A 23,672-nucleotide genomic window follows, 5' to 3' on the forward strand; every position below is an offset into this window, starting at 1 on the left:
TGAACCTATGAACCTATATCAGTAAGGAATGCTTTTCTTATGACACCTTCTGTAGTGTGCTACCCAACCTGTGTCACTGCCAGGATGAATCATATATATATAACTTGTTGCCTGAGTGGTGTGCTTAACTATATGGCACTGCTGCAGACATTCACCTTCACCTTACACCAAGTATACCGAGCAACAAATGACAAGCAAGCAGGTAAAACTCACTAGTACAACCACTGTGCTTGCCATGTAAAGAAGCACAGCCATCCAGGTACAAACAAACTGTCAGTGCAAGCAGTAGCAATGTACTGCCTGCCAGAATAAGCGTAGGTTTTGCTATAATGCTGCAGCTGTGTGATTGTTCCTGTCTTCACAAACCTCATCCCAGTAAAAAAATATTCAGCATACATAGAAGGCACAGCAAGGTCTGATGACACTTGCTGACTGTCCTTCGTTAAGCATGCCCCTCCCATGGTCAGCAGGCACAGTTATATTGCACAGGACAGAAACAACAGACCCCCTCCTGAGACATGGCCAAGTTACTTTTTTAAACAACGAAATATCACTTACAAATCCACAGAATTAAATGCTGACTTATACGTACACAGAGTATTTCCAGTTACCTTTCTCATTATATTTAGAACATCTGACTTGCTTTCCCAGTGTATTGCAGCAGGAGGTCAGAATGTGTATCAAGCATTTCAAAACACAATTTGCTCAAAACTGCTCAAGGAACACTTTTGTAAGACAGGGCACTGACTGAAGTCAGTAATGCTGGTTTCCTCCTTCAGAAGCTGCTTTCACACAGATGTAATAAATTTACTGATTTGTATTCTGCTAATTCTTCTTCCATAATATGAGGAGGTATTCAGCTGCTGACATCTGTATCGTGTAGGCTCAAGCCTCTGAGTGGAGTTATTGTGCAAATAAGGGCTCACCTCATGACTGTTCAGAATTGCTCAATTTACGCATTACATTTGTAAGCATAGTCATCCACATAGCCTTTCACAGTATCATGCACCCACTTATGTGGTGCTCACTAAACATGTATGGATGGGTCTATGACATTAGCAGGGATGCTCATTTATGTATTATACAGATGTAGCCCATGAAGTCTGTAAAGAGTGATATCTGTGTATATGTTCAAGCTTCATGCCTGTATTAAACATGTTCTTCAATTTCACACACCTTTCTGCATTATTTGCATGACCATAGTATTACAGACTATTTCATATCCCACCAAAGGTCATGCTACTCAGCTGCCCTTTGACATTTCTGAATCATGTATTGTGTGACTGCAAACTGCCGGCCATGATTGTCTGGCATCATACTTTAAGTATGGCTACAATTTTGAATGGCAGAGTTTCTGATAGGGACCTCTGTGATGCTTTAAACTCTTTCTGTGCTTATTGCTCAGGGACCATCAGGAGCTCCTGCATGACAGTACCCAGTATAAGATGAATACCTGGCACTGTTGTGCCAGGGCTGTTATTGACCGAGTAGTCTTGAGATGTATTCTAAGTATTCTTTGCATTTGTTGTAGCTTTTTTTTGCAGGTTACCTGTGGGGCCTTAGCCTAATGATCTCTTAACTTTATCACAGCTCACAAGGTTATTGCAGAGAATAGTCTCCCATTCCAGAAGACAATATTGCACCTTTGCAGGTACATCAGTGAGCACATGATTCATTTGACATACTGCAAGGATATTCATTCTGTAGCATTGTTAAACTGCTTGAAGCCTCACAGCATTGACTGTTGTTGTTGGTTTTTGTCTTTCGGCTTTTCCTGGTTAGGGGTCACCATAGCGGAACTCCGGTCCGCTAATGATTGGCAGTAGATTTTCACGAATGCTGAGGTGCCAGTTCGACGTTCAACCCTCAACGAAGGCATGCCCATTTACACAACCTCTTGCTGTGAGGCAACAACGCTACCACTGTACCACCGTGGATGGAACAGCCTCACGGCATCGATGCATGTAGCAGGTACTTTACTCCAGGCATATGTACAAAGGCATAAACTCACAGTTTACCCGACTGCATAATGTACTATGCCTCCTAAACCCATTACAGGTCATTATTAAGATAAGAAAATGAAACAGTTTATACAGTTCACTTGTCAGATACTCAGCTTCACAGCATTGGCTGTGTATCTGACTATTGAGCTGTATAAACTGTTTCATTTTCTTATCTTAATAATGACCTGTAATGGGTTTAGGAGGCATAGTACATTATGCAGTCAGGAAAACTGTGAGTTTATGCCTTTGTACATATGCCTGGAGTATAATACCTGTTACATGCATGAAAACAGTTAGCTCTATCTATATGTGTATATGTGTGTGTATACATATATACACACACACACATATCTATATCTAGCTATATAAATATATAAATATATATAAATATATATATATGTATAGCTTAGATATATAGACATAGTTATAGATGCATATATATATATATATATATATATATATATATATATAATAGACATAGATAGATATAGATACATATATATATATATATATATATATATATATATATATATATATAGATAGATACAGATATAGATGCATGTGGGTCTTCTTCAGTTGGTCGACTGCTAAACTGTTGAAAACAATATGGGTGAGACCACATGACAGACAACTTAGTTGGTCAACCATTTTGACTGTGATCATGGTATAGTAGGGATAAGGGAATGTGCCCATTTCCCCACTGTAGTGTGATCTCAGAGTTGGTATATATAACTAATAGGGGGTGTGTCCCTGCCAAAACATTGTTTTGTTTTGTTTTCAGGTGTTATTTGGGCTGTTCAAGTTGGTGGAGAAACTAAATTCTTGACCATGTAGTCTCGATCATGTCTGTTTCAACAATTTAGCTCATCGACCAAGTGAACTAGATCCATATAATATCTCTCTCTCTCTCTCTATATATATATATATATATATATATATATATATATATATGTATATATATATATATATATATATATATATATATATATATCATACTGCTTGACGTTAGAGAACTTTAGAGTATACTGCCCAACACTCACAGGCAGCATAGTTAGTAGACTGTTTTATATATATATATATATATATATATATATATGTATGTATGTATATGTGTGTGTGTGTATATATATATCCCATGTTCACACTAACTTAGATAGCTTGTAACAAGTGTTTTCGTTAGTGAGGGTTAGACAACTGTACTTTTCACCTGCATTTGGAAATTATGTTTATGTTGTAGTTCCACTTCATATAAGTGACATATATGAACCTTTTATACTATGCTAGATTGAACTTCTCCTTGTGTCTTCCCCTTGTCATTACTCATTCATTGTTCATTTATTTTGCTTATTCTTGTTATGCTATTTCTTTGTCTCTTTTTTTATAGTTCTGTACAACAGCTGCCATGGCACTGCCAGTGGTTTGTCCCTGTCTTACCACCTCAACTCCCAGTGTAAACAGCTAGTTGCAAGATCAGTTTCAGTGACAACCCTCCTGGTGCCTTCCCATGGTGAGCATGATATGCTTTCCTTCCTTTTCTTTGATGGGGCTTCACCAGCAGGGAGAGCAATTGTCCTTGTTAGTGACTCAGCCAGGAGGGACTTACCCATAGACAGCTGGTTGTTGTACTGGGCAAGATAAAGTACCAGCATATACTTGCCCACATTGGCCACCAGTTGAATCTTCTTGTTGCTAGTAGAATCATATCCCTGCCAGGCACTGGCACCACAACCTCAGCCAGGCCCCAGTGATGAAGGAGCACAAGGTAGTATATGACCTCTCACTGGGACTGACATCACCAGGGATTTGGGAGACCTACCCACCCTATTATAATCATGATATTTCCTCCCTTTTGTGTCCGTGCCCTCTCCTGTTTGCTGTTCCACCATCCCTATCATCTTGTCTTCCCTTTGTTTCTCCACTGCCTTTAACGTGACTGTCCACCTCTTCATTCAAGGTATCAGCACTTCTCTGACAGTTTTGTTTGGGTTATGTGTTTATGTTTGTCCCTGCTACCTACCCTCAGCCTCTTATTATACCTTCAGTGTCCCGAATATCATTCCCAGTGTTCCTTCTTTACAAAGAGAAAATGGGCATCTGTTCCACAAAAATAAAAATAAAATAAAAATTCCCTTCCTTCCCCTTCTCCATCATATTCCTTCCTTAGCTGTTTCCTTGGTGTGCGTCTCCCTACTCTCTTCTCCTTTTTTCTGACTGTCCTATACTCCCATTTCCACCCTTTTATCTGGTCAAAAGTAAGTTTAGAGTGTTGAGTTAGCCCTTTTTGCAGATGGTTGCTTTTTTATCTTAGCCTTTTTTTGCTCAGGTGAACATGTTTAGGCGCGTATACCTGCCATGTTCAGCACTTGTACTCATTGCTTTCAATGGCTGTTATTGTGGTTAGCTCTCCTTCTCCATAAGCTTTCAAAGAACATGGGTGCGATAACTAATTATCTGCTGCTTATGCTCTAAGTTTTCACAATGTTAATTGATAATGAGCAATGGAGATACTCTGGCCCCTCACAGTAAAGAGTGGGTGGATCATCTTCAGCAAAATGAGTGTCTTCCTGAATCCTAGACCCTCTGAAAACTGTTTAATGTTTCCTCCTTACATTTTGAACTGACTGAAATGTTTTAACAAACATATGTGTAATCTGTTAAGGAGTCCGCACCATAATGGCACTAAAATTCATATTATGACTTAGATTCCTGCCCTAATCATTCTAAAATATGTAACACTATTTCCAGAAAAAGTTTGAAAACTTATCAGCTTTTTTCATAAGAAGCAATTCATGTCTGCATTTTGCCAAAACCTGTGTTAAATAAATGGAAAATAGTCTGAGATTGTGGATAGACTACTTGAACTAATGGTGTGCCAATAAAATGTAAGGGTACATGTGTTCCCTTTTACTTAAATGTTTCTAAATCCTACACATTTAAGTAACAAGCATAGGCTCAGGAAATATCAGGCAGGCAGTTCCTCCTTAAGCAGAGATTTATTGGTACACACCCTCTAACGCAGACATTTCAGTGCAGCACACACCACTGTATTTTTTGGAAGCAGAGCTGAATACATCAGCAGATATGTTCATTTTATTTCAGTTCAGAGTATAATGTCTTATGAACCTCAGAACTGCAAACGGCTACAGGTCAGTATTAAGGAAAATTAGCTTTTCTTCTGCTAATAAAGGTTAGTATTGTTACAGTAAAAACTTCTAGAAAGACTTTTAATTATTCAAAATATGTAAACTAAATGAAACAAGGAAGTTTTAAGGTTGTAGCACTGAAGACAGGATTAGTAAAGATTAGAATGTTTTGTTTACATTCAATAACATTTTAAATAGCTTCTGCTTTGTGAAGTAACTTTGCTTGAATGTATTTTATGGTAGACTGGATATCTTCATTTTATTAGCCACTATTAGTTTTGCCTGTGAAAGCTGTGGCACCAAAGATTACCGTAAAATTATGAATGATGTTTAATGTTGTTTATTCACAGCTGTGTTAACAGCATTTGCTATTTTTCCACGTATAGGCTTACAGCTGTTCAGTGATGTGGCATTTATATACAGCAAATATTAATCCACAAGTGAACAAATAATTCACCTTACACTTAAAAAGATAAACTAAGCATTTAGATGAGTTCTTGAGATATATATATATATATATATATATATATTTCTGCAATATGGAAAATACATTTTAACTGAGATAAAACAATAGCAGGTGTGAACTGAAAAAATGATTAAGTTCTACGTTTTGCCCGTGATGTGGGTTATCTAGCTTGCCGCTTCAGTAAAATTGATGTGCATAGCTTGTATTTGTTTAATTTGTGCTTTTCAGTCTATGTAATGAGTTTTACCTAGTAGTTTACTGCAGACGTGTTCATAGACTCCCTATATAATTAAAAAGAACATTGTACGGTATTCATAATGCATAATGTATGCCAAAACTATATCATTCTATGGCCTTTACTGAGTTCTCATGTTTTCCTTTGTAATACACACTATTTCATTCACTATATTTATTTCATATTTAATGGCTTGCTTAAGATGCTCACACTGCTCAACATATATATTTTCTCTCACTGCATTGCTGGAATTATTTCTTGTGGCATTGTTGTTTCATGCAGTTCTGTTACTGAATAAAATGGTATGTTGCTTTGTATATAGTTTATGACCATTCGCTCATTGTATACTCGGAGTAGTCCTATAAATGCCCCCTTTGGGATACACATCATGGCCAAAACATTAATTTGTTCTAACCTGCCTACAGAATGCAAAATGAATAAGTATATACAGGCACACATACATACATACATAAATAAATACCTCAATATGTCCAAGCCAACCTTCTGATATAAACAATATTTGCAAGCGGATGATACTCCAGCATGTATTTCTTCTTATCTGCTTTCAGTATTGTCTGTATGCACTATTATTATTATTTTTTTTGCAAAAATCATGGGAATGTGTTCATCTGAACCATAGCTATAATTTGCTAACATCTACTTTTTCATTAACATTTTCCTCTGCATTGATCTGTTATTACTTTTCATGTGTTTATTGCTTTGTTCATTGTCCAATAACTACTTTATCCAGTTTAGGATCCTAACGAAGCTAGTGTCTGTCCCAGAATTCAGTGTACACTAAGCAGAAAAACTAATACTAGACATCAGTCCAGTTCATTAAACTAGCTGCACCACTGCAGTAGATACACACACACACACACACACACACACACACACACACACACACACACACACACACATGGAACTTGAAGGATGAACAATTAACCTAGTGAATAACTTTGAGAAGTTGCAGGAAACCAGTCCACCCAATGAAAAACTGTGCTGTCAAAAGGAGGACATGCAGACCCCAGAGAGAGAAGAAACACCAAGCAGAAAACTGTAGAACCAAAAGTTGCGAGGCAGCTGGAATAATCATGCCTTTCAACTGTCCCTGATTTTGCAGAATGTTCCTGAATTTTGCCTCATATTTTTGCCTTGTCTCGTAACATTTTAGTTATTTTTTGGTAAGTCAGTAAGGATTGCAGTTTGTCAGTAATGTCGGACATTAGAATTTCATATTTACTATTATTCAAAAAAATGCATGTTGGTGCAAAACCTGTTTTTCTATTAAGGTCTTAAGTGACTTAGCAAAATATTTAAAAATTGTCCCAAATTGTCATTGAAGATCAGCCTATCTTCTGCCATTACTTTTGGCTCTGTGTAGAACATGGAAGTTGACAGGTATGGTAGTGACTCATACCTCTCAACTGTACAGATTTTTTCAAAATGTCCAGATTTTTGCCTCATATTTTGGTCTTTTCCTCATAAAAATTGTTGTTTTTTATGACAAATCACTGAGATGATCTAACGATTAAAGTCACTAAACAATGACATCCATTTGTGTTATAGTCTTCATATCTTTCAGAAAATGCATACTAACAGAAATCCTATTATTGTAGCAGCTTTCTAAGTTTATAAGAGCAACATTTAAAATATGTCCCTATCTTTGGACCTTTTCCCCCAATTATGTCTGGCTTTGTTCAGATTTCTTGCACTAAGAGGTTGAGAGGTATGCTGACCATTGTATGATTATGCATCCTTATTACCTTTAATTGGCTTATACAAGTATATGGCAGGATTTATAGCAGTTTATTGAATTTGATCTATAAGATGGTAAATGCTATTAATCTGTAAGTCTCTTGTCTCAAGCAGCCCTGCCCTTTTGATGGTATGTTTTTTGTCCATATGCTTCTAAATGATTGAAATGCTGTCAGGTCAGTTTTAAACAAATACATGTCTGCACACTGCCCTTAATCCCAGCTGACTTGCAGCTGAACTGCTCATATCTGTTTGCTCAATAGTCCTTTACTGCAATAATGTTTGCTGGGGTGTTTTGCTCATCTGTAATTTCTTCTCTGTTTATATTGTGGTTTAGCATTTCTTGGTCTACCAATGGTTCAGAGGAACAGTGAAATTTAAAATGTAATTTAAAATGCTTCTTGCTCTTTCTTAGTGTGTTTAAGTAAAGGGTGGTAGGTGAGGTAAAAACAGGCCTGATTACCTGAAAATGTTTCTAGTTGTACTTTTTTGTTGTTTTTTGTTATGACCAGTTTAGGTTTAACACTACTACTGTCCTGCACTTTAGACATAAGTAGATTAGTCTTATTAAGCGGACTGTCTGTCTTCCTTGTTAGGACATCTCACACTAGCATCCTTATTCTCAGCCCCATAATAGAAGTAGTTTATGCTGGCTACTTATTTCAGTGCCGACAAGCCAAAACAAGAAAAAAAAGGGACTGAAAGTACTGGAGTGCTCAGACTTGTTTAATGTAAATTGTAATTAACCTTAAAGAACATTTTCTGTTGCTTTTGTAGTTGGTAAACTTCCTTGTCATTACTAGCACCACAGCTTATGGCTAGTCCCAGTCTGCTACCCCTCCCTACAGCTGCTCTCCGACCTGATTGTCCAGTAACTACCATTTATCTGTCCTTCTTCCTTACTTTGGCCTTTATTATCCCCTTGGTCACCTTCCATAATGCTTCACATCTCCATCTTTTTATAGATGATTATGCCTTCACTATGCTTCTGTGTCACTTCTGAATTTTCTATAGCCTTGAATATCCATTTCCCAGACACTCTTACTACTTTTCCCAAGTCTAGGTTATCCAATCCTCATCTGTATTTCCTTCTTTTTAACCACCTGTATCTGTACCATTTGCTATTTAAGCTAATTGCATCAAATAATGTCCCTACTCCAACTCACTTCTTAATTGTTGTCACCTCCCTCTGCATTCCAGTGCTCCTATGACAAGTTTCAGCCTAAGACACCCCCCCCCCTTCCTGTTCTGTTATTTCTACATTGATCTTCATGTTCTTCCCTTACTCATCTTGTTTTAAGTTCCAAAAGCCTGTAAGTGACCTTTGTCCTTCATACAGCAAGGCAGTTACAAAAATGGTGAGACAACTAGCCCTATGGGGCAAAAGGATGAAGGCCTGACTGTTACCCATATGATCTGGGTGCTGGATAAACTGATGAGGGAGGTCAGAGTAATTGGCCATCGCCAACTTGCCAGTCCTTGAGCTTGAGGAAGAGAGAAGGAGCTCAGCCTCCCATAAGGCTGCCACCAACTGTAGAGACAGGTGCATGGCATGTAAAGTATGGGCAAGTGATGTGCACTTGGCTCTGTAACACCATGTCCTTCTGATAAACTTCACTGGGCATGTGCATGAGTAGTCATATTTCCTGGGAAGACATCTCAAGCCCTTATGTCTGTTAAGATGTATATTAGCCACTGGGGATGGATTAAGACCAAAGTAACAGAAACAAATCCACATGGCAGCCTAGAAGACAGTTTTGTTATGACCTGGGGAAGAAGTGTGCGCAGTTGTAGAGGTAGCCAGATTGTTGTAAGGCACTGGGAACAAAATATGTAAAAAAACATTGAAATGTGATGTGTCACTTGCATAAATGTTCTACTGCTTCCAAATGCTTTGCAGTAATACTCTGTAATCTTCATTCTTCCTTTCCATCATTGGGACAACAGCTGTACTAATTTCTGATTTTCTTCCTAGTATGATTGGATTTGATATTTGTAGCATCTCTTGGAAGTAAATATAATGCTTAGTTCACCAAATTTGGATGTTCGCTTTTGCTTCTTACATGGATCAAAATATGTCAGAGTGGCCTATCTTTTAGACTGCAATCCTTAATATTTGTTAATTCTGGCTGGTTTCAACCATTGTAATGTTTCTGTCTCTGTAGCACAGCTCACATTTAATCTCTTTTTCCATGTGAGTGCAATGGTGATGAAGGTTTTCTGCTACCAGAGCACTGTTTGTCTTACCATGGCTGAATGATCTCATGCCACTCCCAGCTGATTGTTCTGGCCTCTTCAACACACTAAGCTTTTGCTTTGGTTTCTTAGCCTGAACTGCCCAGCTCAGCTTGCCCTCTTTATTTTTATTTTTTCTAAAGGGAATTGCTACTTTTCAATTCATGACTCCATCAGGTCTAGCCCCACTTGCCACGCATGTTATTCAGTTTACCCTTGCTTCCTGTCTCAGTCATTCTTTTTTTGCAGTATTCCATACTCCTATATCCTTTCATTATCTGATCTTTCAGGTGCATTGCCCTACTGACCACACCCCTTTTTCCAGAAAACTGATTGCATTTGTTCTTTACTGCTTTCAGTCTCTTCCTAAGGAATAGCCTCCCTTATCCACAGCCCCTTTTTCCTATTTTTGCACATGGGTTTGGGGTGTCACTTCAACAGTGATGATCATCTAGAGACAATGTTTGTACCACTGGAAAGCTAGCCCTGCCATAGTTCTTTCATACTACTCAATGGCACGCAGACTCACACTTATGACTAAGGTTCGGCTAGCAAATTAAAATCTCAGTGAACGGCTAGACACTGAACATGGAAATTACAGAGGAAGCATATCTTTGGAAATAATATCATTGAATGGCCATAATAATATCATTGAATGGCCATAGTTGGCCAGCAACCAGGAAGTACTATGATGCATAAGGGAAGCTAAACAAACCTTTTTATAAATTTTCCCTGTTCCCCACTGTAGTGCGGTTCCAAAGTTGGTATATATATAGTTGGTGAGGTGCCCAGACCCCCACATTAGTTAGCAAAGTGTTTTTATGAAGGCCTTTTGCAGTGTTGGCCAACTATGGCCATTTGATGGTATTATTTTCAAAGATAAGTTTAATAGTTTCCACGTTCAGTGTTTAACATTCGTTGAACTTTTCATTTGCTGGCCAAACATAGAAGCTTTAGAGTGTGCAGTACACCTACTGCATGTCTTTGGAATGTGGGAAAAAACTGTAGCACCTACAGAAAACTCACACAAACATAAGGAGGACATGCAGACTCTGCACAGTAGATGCCCCAGATGAGAATTGAACCAGAGAGCCTATAGGTGTGAAGTGACAGCACTACCTGCTATGCTACCATGCCACCCCATTAGCTCCCTTATGCTGGTTCCAGTCTCCTGAACCACTTTCTCAGGTCAGCTCCTGCTATTACCCTTCCCTCCCCTTTCACCCCTAAATACACAAATTCACCTATCTGGGCTTGCTTATTCCAGAAATAACCAGGAGCTTAAGTTAATACCAGTTTCAGTAGCTCATACTGTTGCCTCAGGAGATGCACTGGCCTCCAGTCAGCCTCAACATGCTTTCTGCCCATACCTCTCAACTGTACTGATTTTCACAGAATGTCCAGAGTCTTGCCTTATATTTTTGGTCCATTTTTTATAAAATTGTGTTTTTCTGGCAAATTAGTGACAAATCAGTAAAGACTGATGTTAGAAAATAATAACACACATTTGAGTTTCAGACTTCATACACTTCAGAAAATTCATGCTGATACAAAACCTGTTATTCTGTCAACTTTCTAAGCTTGTAATGGCAATATTTAAATATTGTCCCTATTTTTGTGCCTTTGTCCAACTTTTATTTATGTTTTTGTCCAGGTTTCTTGCTCTAAGGGGTTGAAAAGTATACTTCCACCCATAGTTGTTTCATCCACACTCTTAACCTAAAATCTGACCAGTGGTCTACTCCTCCTCATCCTTCTGTGAAGACCCCTCGACCACTTGCATGCATTCTCTGTTACATCGTCACTAAAATCAAATGTGATTTACCCCTGGTGATTCTGTACTACCCAGTGGGTCTTAATGGCCTGAAGAAAGGGGCCTGCTAAGAGGCTGGCAGTATTAATGGAAAGTGCTTAAAACTGCTGCAAATACTGCATAGTCAGAGAGGAGAATCTCAAAGAAATGCTATTTTTTTACCAAAAACGATATGATGATATCAATAAGAGAGTGTTGCATAATTCTTGTTCAGGCTATCACTGTCTGTTATTGCAATCCTAGTTAAAATGTAGGCTGCAACCACATTATTCTTCTGCCAAATAAAAATACACTACTTAAGTTTATTAGTTTTACTGACTGGCACAATTACTTTCAGTTAATTTTGTCCAGCGTTTCTACTTTCAGGTATGTATAGTGTTGTTTCCTTGCAGCATTACATTGATAAACTCACTCTTTACGGTGCTGATTTTCTGCAGTTTGCTAATTTTCATTTTGGGTTATGCATAACTTTCTGGAATTTAAAACTATAAAGAGGAATACCATCAAAATATACATGTATATAACTGTCAGTACACACAAACACACACACACACACACACACACACACACACACACACACACACACACACACACACACCAATAATAACTAAATTCAAACAAGGTATGGCATGGTCAGTAAAGCTTGCTGTTAGATGTTTTTTTTTCCTGTTCCCTCCCCATCAGTTCCTCAAATGTCTGAAAACAATTTAGCTTTCTGGCATTATTTCCTGAAGAAAAAAAAAATATTGTTATCGGTATTTTTTTACAGGAGTTTGTGTGTGTGTGTGTGTGTGTGTGTGTGTGTGTGTGTGTGTGTGTGTGTGTGTGTGTGTGTGTGTGTGTATGTGTGTGTACGCATGCAAGCATGTTTTGTTTGCAATAACTGATTCAGTTAAGCATAAGCTAAAATAAAAATGCTAGCAGTGCAGATTTAGCAGCTGGTTTAGAAACTAGATACGGTTGTTACAGCTATAGAACTAATGTATCCTTCAGTCTACATTGTTTACTGCCATTCTTGTCAACATTTCTGAAATTAGATCAACATATTTGTTTCGCTAACAGGATACAGCTGGGATCTTCAACACTCATCCCCACCACATATGCTGTTATGTTTTGTGGCCCTCAAAATTAGTTCAAAATGTTCCTTCAGAATCACTGAATACAAAATTAACTATTTAAAAAAGCATACTTTTTCCATAAATTTTACAGCCTGGATTTAATGTTCAGCCTGCGTCATAGACTTTGAAAATCTGGATGCAGTATGCTATCCTGTGTCAGACTTTGCAAATCTAGATGTGGTTTGGCATCCTGGCTGTGAGGTACAGTTTGATAGTATAGCATACTATTATCCAGACTATGATGCTTTTTCTTCTTCTATATCCAAGTTTTAGAAATCCCATAAAGTTTTTGAATGTTCTCTGAAAGTGGAGGGAACTACTTTAATAGCAAAACCACTGCAGAATACTGAATACAAAACATATGAAATCTCTAATTTTTTTACGCTTTGCTGTTCTCATTTGCAAATAGAATGTGTCCATTTTTTTCCTAATTTTATAACCATCTCCATGTATCTGAGGGATAAAGCCCTTACTGTACCCCAGATTACCTGTGTTCAACTAGTGTTACAGACATAGTTTGGGAGAAAAGTGAAAGGGGGAGGATTGGAGTGAGCAGTAAATGTCAGCCCACTCATCTTCGGGGCAGGGTGGATGGCAGCCTGGTGGAAACTGCATTGCAGGTGGTATTATTTGGTTAGGCGGTTGCACTAGTGGAAGCTTGGATGCTTTGCTGAATGCAGCCTATGTGGAGCTCATACGGCTATCGCCATGAAAGATGTTAGGGCATCCTCACTCCTTGGCAGCGGCATGATTCTTCAGCACCATACTTAATCTCCACAGCAGCTGCAGATGTGGGTTAGGTAAAGCTGATGGTGGGGTGCTAAGATGGGTCAAGTAGACCCAGTAAATATGGAACGGAGCTGGTGGTAAATAGGCATGCATCTTCACAGTACTTAGCCTTAATACTTAACTAACCACTGATTAATTATATTTTATTATGCATATTTCACTCAAGGTATGGTATCTTTTCGGGATAGAAACAAAACAGAGTCCATTTTGTAAAAAGTAGTGCACATTTCTAAAAAAAAAAAAAAAAACTATTCTGAGCGTACTTGTTCTTCATTTGATGAGAAATCTGAGAACTAAATCTTTTAGTGGAATGTCTATGGAATTTGAATTGTGGCTTTTGAGGTTGTAGAGTTATTGCGCAGGGCACATGTAATAAAAGGAATAGAAGCAGAATCAGACAAGAGTCATGCCTGAAGGCATTCTTAGCATTGGATGGTGCAGTCCATCACATTACGTATTCAGGGATCTGTTGTCTGAGCTAAGCTGTACTGAAGTGATTGTGGATCACAGTAGTGAGTCAAATTTTGCCTGTCAAGGTTCAGAGCGTTGTGGAGGGCAGTAACAGTAGGAAGTTGAGTACAGTTACAGTTGTGACAAAATGCTGAGTTTTGAAAGGTAGCGATTACCATTTATTATCATGAGAAACAACGAAGCAGGAACTGCAGAGGCTCAAAATTGAGAGTAATACATACAGCAAATTAAAACATCTGACACACTCAGTACTGGTAAACTTAAATTCTAATGCACCAAGCTAAATTGGCAGGAAACACTGAGCTAATGTAGCTCAGTTGTTTTATGATTGTAGTACCAAATAGTGAATATGATGTATTTCTGATTTTCTTTATTTAGCTGAATCTTCTATTCAGGGGGTTTCCCTTATGAGTAATATGAATGGGGTATCAGGATTCATGTCATTTCAGCTTTCTGCTCACATTACATGATATGAATAAACTTATGTTAGCTTCAGCAGAGCAAAAATAATGTTTCTTCACTGAAATATTTTTCCTTGACTCTACTTCAAGAACGCTGTTTACCGTTTGTCATTTGTTGTCTTTTACTTTTCATGGAAAACTTAATAAAATATGTTGAAAAAAGATCTCTGTTTACCAAGATATATGCAAGAAGGTCAAAGGGTGAGTATTAATATTTAAGATACAGCTAACTTGATTTCCCATTTATCTCTGCAATTTATCCCATTGGCAGTGAAAACAAATGGCTTTAAGTGAACAAAACAAGGATGTGCTGTATTTGAAGGGATGAGGTCATTTTAGAGTGTGGTACAAGGTTTATAAACTGCGAGGATAGCTGTTCCTCACCCCCTTATACTTCATGCTCCCTTTCACAGATGTTTCCCTAAGGAGCACCGCCATACAAATCCTACGAATACATTATCCATTCATTTCTTTTCTATGTATCGCCTCCCTTAGAGAAAAGGTCTTCCTTATAGCTATTCTCCAAAAATACATATCTATAAGAAACTGATACTATGATAGCCTATGATGGAAGAACTGCAAGACAGATGTTTTAAAACTCCTTCTTACCTAATCATTTACATCTTTTTTTTCCCTGGAAAACAGGACTGCCAAAATCTTTCATTTGCCAAATGTAGTAATTCTGTCAAAAAGATTATCCCTCCTGTTAACATAAAATAGCAGACAATATAAATTAAATCTGAGACACTTTTGAATGTTTCAGACCTAAACCCAGTTTTTCATAATCATTATACAGTGTTTCTTCTGATTGGATTAAGTCATGATCCTCATTAAAAAGAAAACACAAGATATAAAAGTATTTCCCTCTCTTTATCCAAGATATATACTCATGTATATGACTGAATAGACTCATAGGAATGACTTTAATTAAATCTATCTCCTTTTTATATGATAACTGATCTTTTCCATAAAGTGACTTGCAAAAACGTCATCTCTTTTCCTGTTTTCAGCTTCCTATTGTCCAAAGAACATATATAAAGTAATATTTTTTTCTGATACAAAAAGAAACATCTGCAATTTTATCCTCGTTTCCATAATAAGTAAAAACGTGCTTCCCTGCTAACCCATACACCTCTTGCTTTGTGCAATCTTTCATTCTCATTTGCTCCTGAAATAATTTCACTAGTAACTTATAGTCCACGTTAAAAGGAGCAATAGATCAGTAACTTAAAGTCCATGTTACATGGAGCAAAAGCTTACCAGTTTTTAATATCCCCAAACCTAACCTTAACCTTAAACATTTAAAATCTTACACATATTTAATCTGACCTCTTACCTAGCCATTACTCTAATCATAACCTACACACATTGACAAACACACACATAGACACACAGGCACACACACCTACAATACATCCCACTTACCTGTTTCGATGAAACACATCTGACACCACGTCCTTCCAATAAACTAGAATTTGACCATATATATATATATATATATATATATATATATATATATATATATATATATACACACACACACACATAAATAGATATAGCTATATCAAAATATACTGCTCTTCCTAGAGTTTTTACCTTAAATTTCTATACTTCTGTCATACTCCATTCTGCTGTTGAACACTTAATAAACTGGAGACAGGAAAATATATTAACATCCTTCCAAACACTGTTCAGATTTCCTAATAAGCTGGATAGATGACCTCTTTAGTACCTCCTGAGACACCGTACAAAAAGCCTAACAAAAAATAAAAGAAATAATGTTTGCTTTAAGTTGTCCCCTAGAATAAATATATTTTTTCAGCTTTGCTTCTTACAATCTCCCAATCCTTATTGTATATCTGCACAAATCTTAACATCCCATAGAATTTCTCTTTTGCAGCAAACAAGTTCATATTTAAACCTCTCAGACAATATGATCAGCATATTAACCCTTATAAATGCCATAATTTGCTCAAAAAACTACATTTCCATCCACAATTAACACTACCATAGGTTTTAATTAATTCAAAAATGTACAATTCCCCTCTCAAGAAAAAAAAATGCATAACATCCTTCACCACTATTTGATCGTGTCTGTATAATACCAATAAACCTGAACAAACATCCCTACATAATGACTGAAGTACCCCATGCCACCACACTTTTTTCCAAGCAGATCCACTTTCCTAACTGAAGAGATCACATCTACTAAAGCAATAGCAACAAAGTATAAAACTTACACCCATTTCAAAACTCCTAAATATTGAAATTGCCTAAATACTATTAATATTGAAAACCAAAATAGAAATTTTAGACATCTCCTTTTGTTTTACTTTTTCTTGTAGGACAATCAAACCATGTATGTTCACTCCTTACACCTCAAACATGTAGATGCACCATTCTTTGAAAGTGTGCCCTTGCCCTGCTCACATGCATTACATCATTTGTAAGGCTATATATTTGGACCATATTACTCTTTGTTCTAAAACTCTGTATAATAAAAAAAAAAATCTGATCTTCAAATCAAGCATCACACAGTTTTATTAATTATACTTCAGGGATATTTTATCAGATATGCTTTAGGCTATTTTGCATTTCTGTCTGGCCATTGTATTCCACTTTGTTAAAATTTCTTAGTGTTCTAAATATATATGTTTATTAATATTTGACTAATATTAGCCATATAGTATACAGTTTTGTACTATATGGCTGCGAGAAGCAGTTTAAAATATGACTGCGAGACTATAATTCACTCATTCCTCCAGAAATGGCATTTTAGATTATTAGCTCCTAATATGTTTATCAGCATAAAATATTGATATTTGAATGGTTATGATTGATTACATGTAGCACAATCAATCTCAAAGTGGTTGTGTTACATTCTTGTCCCATTTTCCTAGTGTTACATTCCCTTTACTACATTTTGTATTTATTTATTATACTAAGACTGAAGTTCATGCAGCTCTGTTTGACCATAGATGTAACATATTTCACTAATAGTGTGAAATGTTAGTCCCCAACATAGTGGACTGTAGTGCTTGTGCCTCTGCAAATATGCAGATAGCTACAGTGTGTGGGTAGTAAATTCATGAAGGGGGTTCATGATCTTTGAATTCCATGGGCTGTGAGTAGATTTCTCATGGTGGAACATAATCTGACTAATCTAAATAGTTCTTGAGCTTTAATAAATAAGTGGTTCTGAAATGATGCATCACATTTATCTCCAAAACACAGTAGTAGCTATCAATTCTGGCCAATAGTTTTTTAGGCCCATGTCATACCTTCCACTAAAACCCTCAGGGGAAATATCAGGCATCCATTGTATACACATCCCTGCCAACAAATGGCAGATTCTAAATAATAACAATGATAAACAGTAGTCTACGGTTTTGTAATGCATCTTTGCCAACCCATCTTCTCTTGTATTCTCTTTAGCAAAACTCTGTGACCCACACAAAATGCTACCACTTTTCAGCAATAATAGCCTATTCTTCATGAAATATACCCCTTGGTATTTTTTATCGTTGCTTTTAACTGGTGACACCAATTCTCCCTTTAAAAGCTAGAGGCTAGCCTTCCTTTTGAGCACCATCTGTCTGCTGCTCCCAATATGTCTGTAAAGGGTCATCTGCCTGCAAGGTTACTTGTTTTAAAATTGCCCTGGTTCTGCTTGTGTGTGCTGCGTACTTGCAGGATCACCTCTATATTTCACACTTGTATTCTGGCCTGTTTTATAGTACTATACTGAATCAGCCTTTCACGGTTGAAGTCAAAAATCTGGTGGTTTGCATAGGAGTTATGGCCAACAGTCGCACTTCCAGACCTTACATCTAAGCTGAACACTTAAATACTTGCATCACATACAACGCACTTTGCTCATTGCAATTGCAGAGATCACTAATTTGGTCTCTGAGATTCATCTCTGCAAATAAATTGTAGTACTTTGTGGTGTTCTGCCTGCTGAATTTGCAATAGTGACTCTGCTCTGCCTCTGTCCCTTTTACTATTTATGAATGTTTAGAAGCTCTGTGATTTGCTTTTTGCCACATAATTCAACTAATGCCATAAACTATCAGGGCGAAGTTAAAGACCAAAACTATTGCACATCTGAGAAGTGTAAATGGAGTTTCAAATGTTAATTCTGCTTTGCTATACCCCAATGATTTTAGCTCTAGCTTATAAAAGAAATTGGAATTTGTATTAACATTTAAATTGTTGGCTAACTGATCATAATTATGGACTTTTAATTGAGGAAATACACTGATAAACAGAAGGAAAAGAAGTTGACCAATCTGTAGAGATTTGCTGTTTTCAGTTAGGGTATGTTCATCTTGCTTGTATTATTAACTGTCAACAGAGTCTAGTTTCAATATTATCTTAATTGACTGCACTCTACACATATTAGACTGTGCAGATAATATTGCTAAATGCAGTCTGATTTCATTCTGCTTTTTATCTAAATTATTTGTTTATTCTGCTTTACCAGATTCTTAACTTCCAAAGCAAAAATTGACTACTGTGACTTTGTGAATGCATTGTGGTTTCATTCTGCATATCTTGGGTTATTTTACTAGAATATAGGCTTCCTACATCAGAAAAAAATGTGTCTATGGTTTAGATGAAGGAATTGCTCCTGGTTAACTTACGACGTTTTCTTTGCATTAGCATGCCATAATTAAATTTTATTAATTTAGAATTGCTCTGTCTATTTTTTCCGATGGATTAATTGTTGCTATTCTTCTACTGCATTACCAGATGCCATTGATTGTTGCTTGTCATTTTTGAAATCAAGTTCCATGCTGAGGCTTGTACTACAGTGCCTGTTTGTCTGTCCTACCTTACTTGAACTTCTTTACTTTCTGTTTCCATGTTGCTTTTTTTCATGATAGATAAAATCTTAGCCACCCCTAAAGCATCATCTGCCAGCTCTATTCACATTCAGCCTTGAAAGATGATCTGTATGCAAGCTTGCTTTGCTTTAATGAAAACACTGTGTCAGCTAGTCTGGCACAAGGTGCTTACCGAGTTACATCAAGTCATACCTCTCAACCTTTTAGAGCAAGTCATCTGGACAAAGCCATCAATAATGGGGGGCAAAGGCCCAAAAATAGGGGCACATTTTAACTATTGTTCTTACAAACTTAGAAAGTTGATAGAATAACATGTTATGCATTAGCATGATTTTTTTGAAGGGTATGAAGTCTGACACTCTGTCATTATATTCTCACTTTAACCAGCAATGATTTGCCAGTGATTTTCCAGAAAACCACAATTTTATGAGAAATGGACCAAAAATATGAGGCAAAAATCTGGACATTCTGTGAAAATCCAAGTGTATAGTTTTTATGGTTGGTTTGACACTTTTACACTTAATCAGTCTTTGCCACTAGATGTTCACTGCCTAATATTTTGCCCAACTCCCTCTAAATATACACCTTGTATTAAAAAAGGTGTCATTGTTTAGACACAACCCTGTAGGATCATAGATGACTAGTAGGCTAATGACCCTGAGAGGCCTTTTTAAGCCTGGCCATATATACTTGGCTTACTATCAAAACATGAAATTGTATTAGATTGAATAATGTTAAATCGAATGCATGTTTTTAAATATTCATAATTCCAAATCAAAAGTGTTTGACTGAAACAGAACAAAAGTAAATATGCATTCGTTGATGTGAAATCGACTTTACGAATGGAGATTGCAGTACAGTGCAGAATGGAAAATTTACCCTTTTCCTCACTGTAGTGTGATCTTGGAGTTGGTATATATAATTTGCAGGGGGTGCCCCCACATATGGGGGATGCAGGGGGGCTGTCCCACTACAAAAATGTGAAAACAAGCACATTTGTATGGTGTTTAAGAGGTTATTGGATGTTTGAGTATCTAGACACTCAAACATCTAACATGCACCTTACAGAGGTGAGGGCAAGTGAAGAACAAATGTTACTGAAGTGCAGGAGTCATTGGTTAGACTTGTACCGCTTTATGTTAATTTCAAATAATTCCGAATGTCGAACTTCATGGTATTAGTTTTTGACATTCCACCTTATTGATATTATTAAATTTGACAAATGCATTAATTGTTATGAGTAAAATACATTTTGGCATTCAACATTATGACACTAAACCTATATTCTCATATGTAGATCACATGATAAATCAACTGCAGACATATACTTGTGTTTGGGTGGCAGTGCAATTACAGACTGCCTCTGTCCAATAAGGGGAGAGGTGCAAGTCCAGGGATAAATTTTTGATTTCCCATCCACAGGTCTAGGTTACATTTGAATAGGGTGAGGGACAGATTCGGCTTCCCATAGATAGGAAGCTTGTTCTAAAGCAGGGGTAGTCTCTGTGACACATATCTGTCCATTCAACATATTCTCTTTAAGTTGCATACAAGGTTTAGATGCTGGGATCAGGTATTTGTCATGTCATTAGACTTGTTAATGTTCAGCAAGTCCCTCAATACTGCATCAGATGATCAAACTCGAATATGCAGGTAGCAGTCCAACCAAGAAATAGACCAAACAACAGGAGAAGGTAGATGAATAAAATTTATTGCACACAGTCTCAAGGATTAAGTGCTTTCGAAAAATCTTCCTCAGACTCATTTTAACACAGTAAAGCACCACATATAAATACCCCACCCTTCAATCTTTAACCAATTAATTCTCTCCTTCAATTAAAAGCTCTCCATAACATTTTAAAGTCACATTCATTTTTAAACATCCAACACTCAAATAAAAATGCCTCACCACAAATACTTTATGAATATATATAATATATACCTTATACCCATGCTCCAAAAGATATGAAAAATAGTAACTTTAAACAATGTACGATTTTAATTTAAGCACACTGGTTATGGATATATTGTCATTGAGACCTGGGGGGACAGTGGAATTAAATTCCAGTTGCCAGCTTAATTCCTTGGCCTCAAGTTTGTCTTCCCAACATCCCCCCTATAGTCCCTCTGAACACAATCCAATGCAAAAAAAAAAAACAAATACATGGTTAGTATTACTATTAACATGTCTTGCATAGCATTTTTCACATCACCCTTCCTAATGTCAAGTCTATGTTCATATAAACATTCTCTGAATTTTCTCTTTGTTTTTCCAATATAAAAGTTTTCACAATTTAAACATTTCCCCACATATATTACACCTGCAGTATTACAAGTGCAATGGAATTTAGATCTAAAAACCCTATGATTAATTTCTAACCGATCCCCATTCCAACAGCATCCTGCATTGGGAACAATGCCCACATTTATAAGTTCCCCATTTTTTGCTTGAAATATAGGGTCCAGTATTAACTGTAGGGTAGGCTGTTCAAAAAAGTTCTTAGGTGTTTTTCCCCTCCTGAACACCACAGGGGGTCTAACCTCCACTAAGTTATGCATATCTTTAAACAAAGAAAAAATATTCCAATATTTATAAATAATTTCTCTGATATTATTTGCCTCATTACAATATTGGGTAATAAAGTCCCCCCCTAATTCCAGAGGGTCCCTCTTTTTTATCCTTCCAGGTCCAAATTCTCCATGCCCCAAATTTGAACTAATAAGGGGAGAAAATACCCCTGACTTCTTCTTTCTTTAATATTTCCAGCAATTTGCAATACCAACCCAGTCGGGTAACCTCTACATTAAAAACATATTCCCCATTTTTTCACACTCTATTGATTCCAATCTGAAACCATTCAAGTAAGTCAAATAAATTGTCCCTTTAATAATCCCAGCTTTTTGAGGTAAAGGATGGTTGCTATCAAAATGGAGAATACTGTTACTATAAGTGGGTTTGCGGTATATAGTGCTAACCCACCTATTGTTATCCGCATCCTTGGAGATGGTAACATCCAAATAATTCATAGAATTGGAATCATATTGATTGGTAAATTTAAAAAATTAAGTAAGACATATTTAAAAAATTTACAAAACTTTCAATTTCTTCTACTACTTCATCCCAAACAATAAAAATATCATTCAAAAACCGGAGATATAAGCTACACGGTCTAATCCCAAAATGTGGGAACAAAATACATCTCTCCCATTGCAAAATAATAATATTCGCAAAGATGGGGGCACAAGCTGCCCCCATTGCAACTCCCTTGTTTTGCCTAAAATATTGCCCATCTAAATACACATAATTATATTTAAGCACCAGTTCCATACAAAGAACTAGAACTATGGGGTGTATTTTAGATTTCCTAGCACTAACAATAGGCCTCATCGAGGGGGTGATTTATACACTTATGAATTTTGGGTATCCCAAAAATAATGGGTACCACAGGATATGTCACTTGAAAGAAACAAAAGAAAATCTTGGGTTATTTCTTCTTCATCCAACATATCTTGTATATAAAAATCTATATGCTGATAGGCTAATGTTATAAGATTAAGGGATGTTTCTTCATATAAATCACTATTATTGACATGCATTAACATTTGATTGGTATAGTCATCTTTCTCCATAATAACGACCCCTCCCCCCTTGTCAGGTCTCATAACCTTAAGTCGTTTGTTGCTTGAAAGTTCGTACAATAGCAAAGATTCATGGGCACTTAAAGTTTCATTAACATATGGACTTTTCAGTTTAAAGTTCCTAAACTCAAACTCAATTATTTTTTTGAAAATAAAAGTGGGGTTAAAGGTACTACTTCTCCTTAAAATGTCCCCTTTGTTTTGTACTTCATTGTTAAAGAAAAGCCTAAAACAAATTTTTCTAAGAAACAGTTTTAAATCCAAAAGCAGTTTGTCAATTTTAAAACTAGATGCAGTTACAAACAATTCACCTCTACTTAGTAAATCAACATCCTCTGTATTGCATTCAAATTCACTATAATTATAACACTTAAAATCCCTTGCATGGTTGTGAACAATATCAACTATTGCGTCTTGTAAATAAGAAGGAAAACCCTCTTCAAGAGTACCTTCTATGTCATTTTTCCTTATAGACGCCAGAAGAAAAAAGTCCACATTCACCTCTCTTCCCAATTCCTATTGTGCTGATACCTCCCCTGCTGATAATTCACTTGGTAAAAGTTCCTGTTGATGGAAAAGGCATTGTTGTTTCTGTTCCTCTGGTTTTCCAACCATTTGGACCTCCGCAGCCCATTTGCCTGATTCCCTTCTAAAGGGACGCCCGCTTCGCTCACTACTTGGTTATCTTAAT

General features: G+C 36.7%; 1 protein-coding gene across 6 annotated transcripts in view; it reads left to right on the forward strand.

Moving 5' to 3' along the window:
• Positions 1-5,013: 5,013 nt before the first annotated feature.
• Positions 5,014-23,672, forward strand: part of LOC122791983 (gap junction beta-4 protein-like) — a 129,215-nt gene continuing 110,556 nt past the window's right edge. For 4 of the 6 annotated variants that reach the window (XM_044059856.1, XM_044059851.1, XM_044059853.1 and 1 more), the window contains exon 1: positions 5,014-5,149. The gene's annotated coding sequence lies outside the window, so the exon portion shown is untranslated. Of the gene's footprint in view, positions 5,191-23,672 lie in introns of all 6 variants that reach the window. The other 2 variants (XM_044059866.1, XM_044059860.1) reach the window with 2 other exon arrangements.

Source organism: Protopterus annectens, chromosome 1.part2 (assembly GCF_019279795.1).
Source record: "Protopterus annectens isolate FY-2018-M chromosome 1.part2, PAN1.0, whole genome shotgun sequence".
Lineage (NCBI taxonomy): Eukaryota > Metazoa > Chordata > Ceratodontiformes > Protopteridae > Protopterus > Protopterus annectens.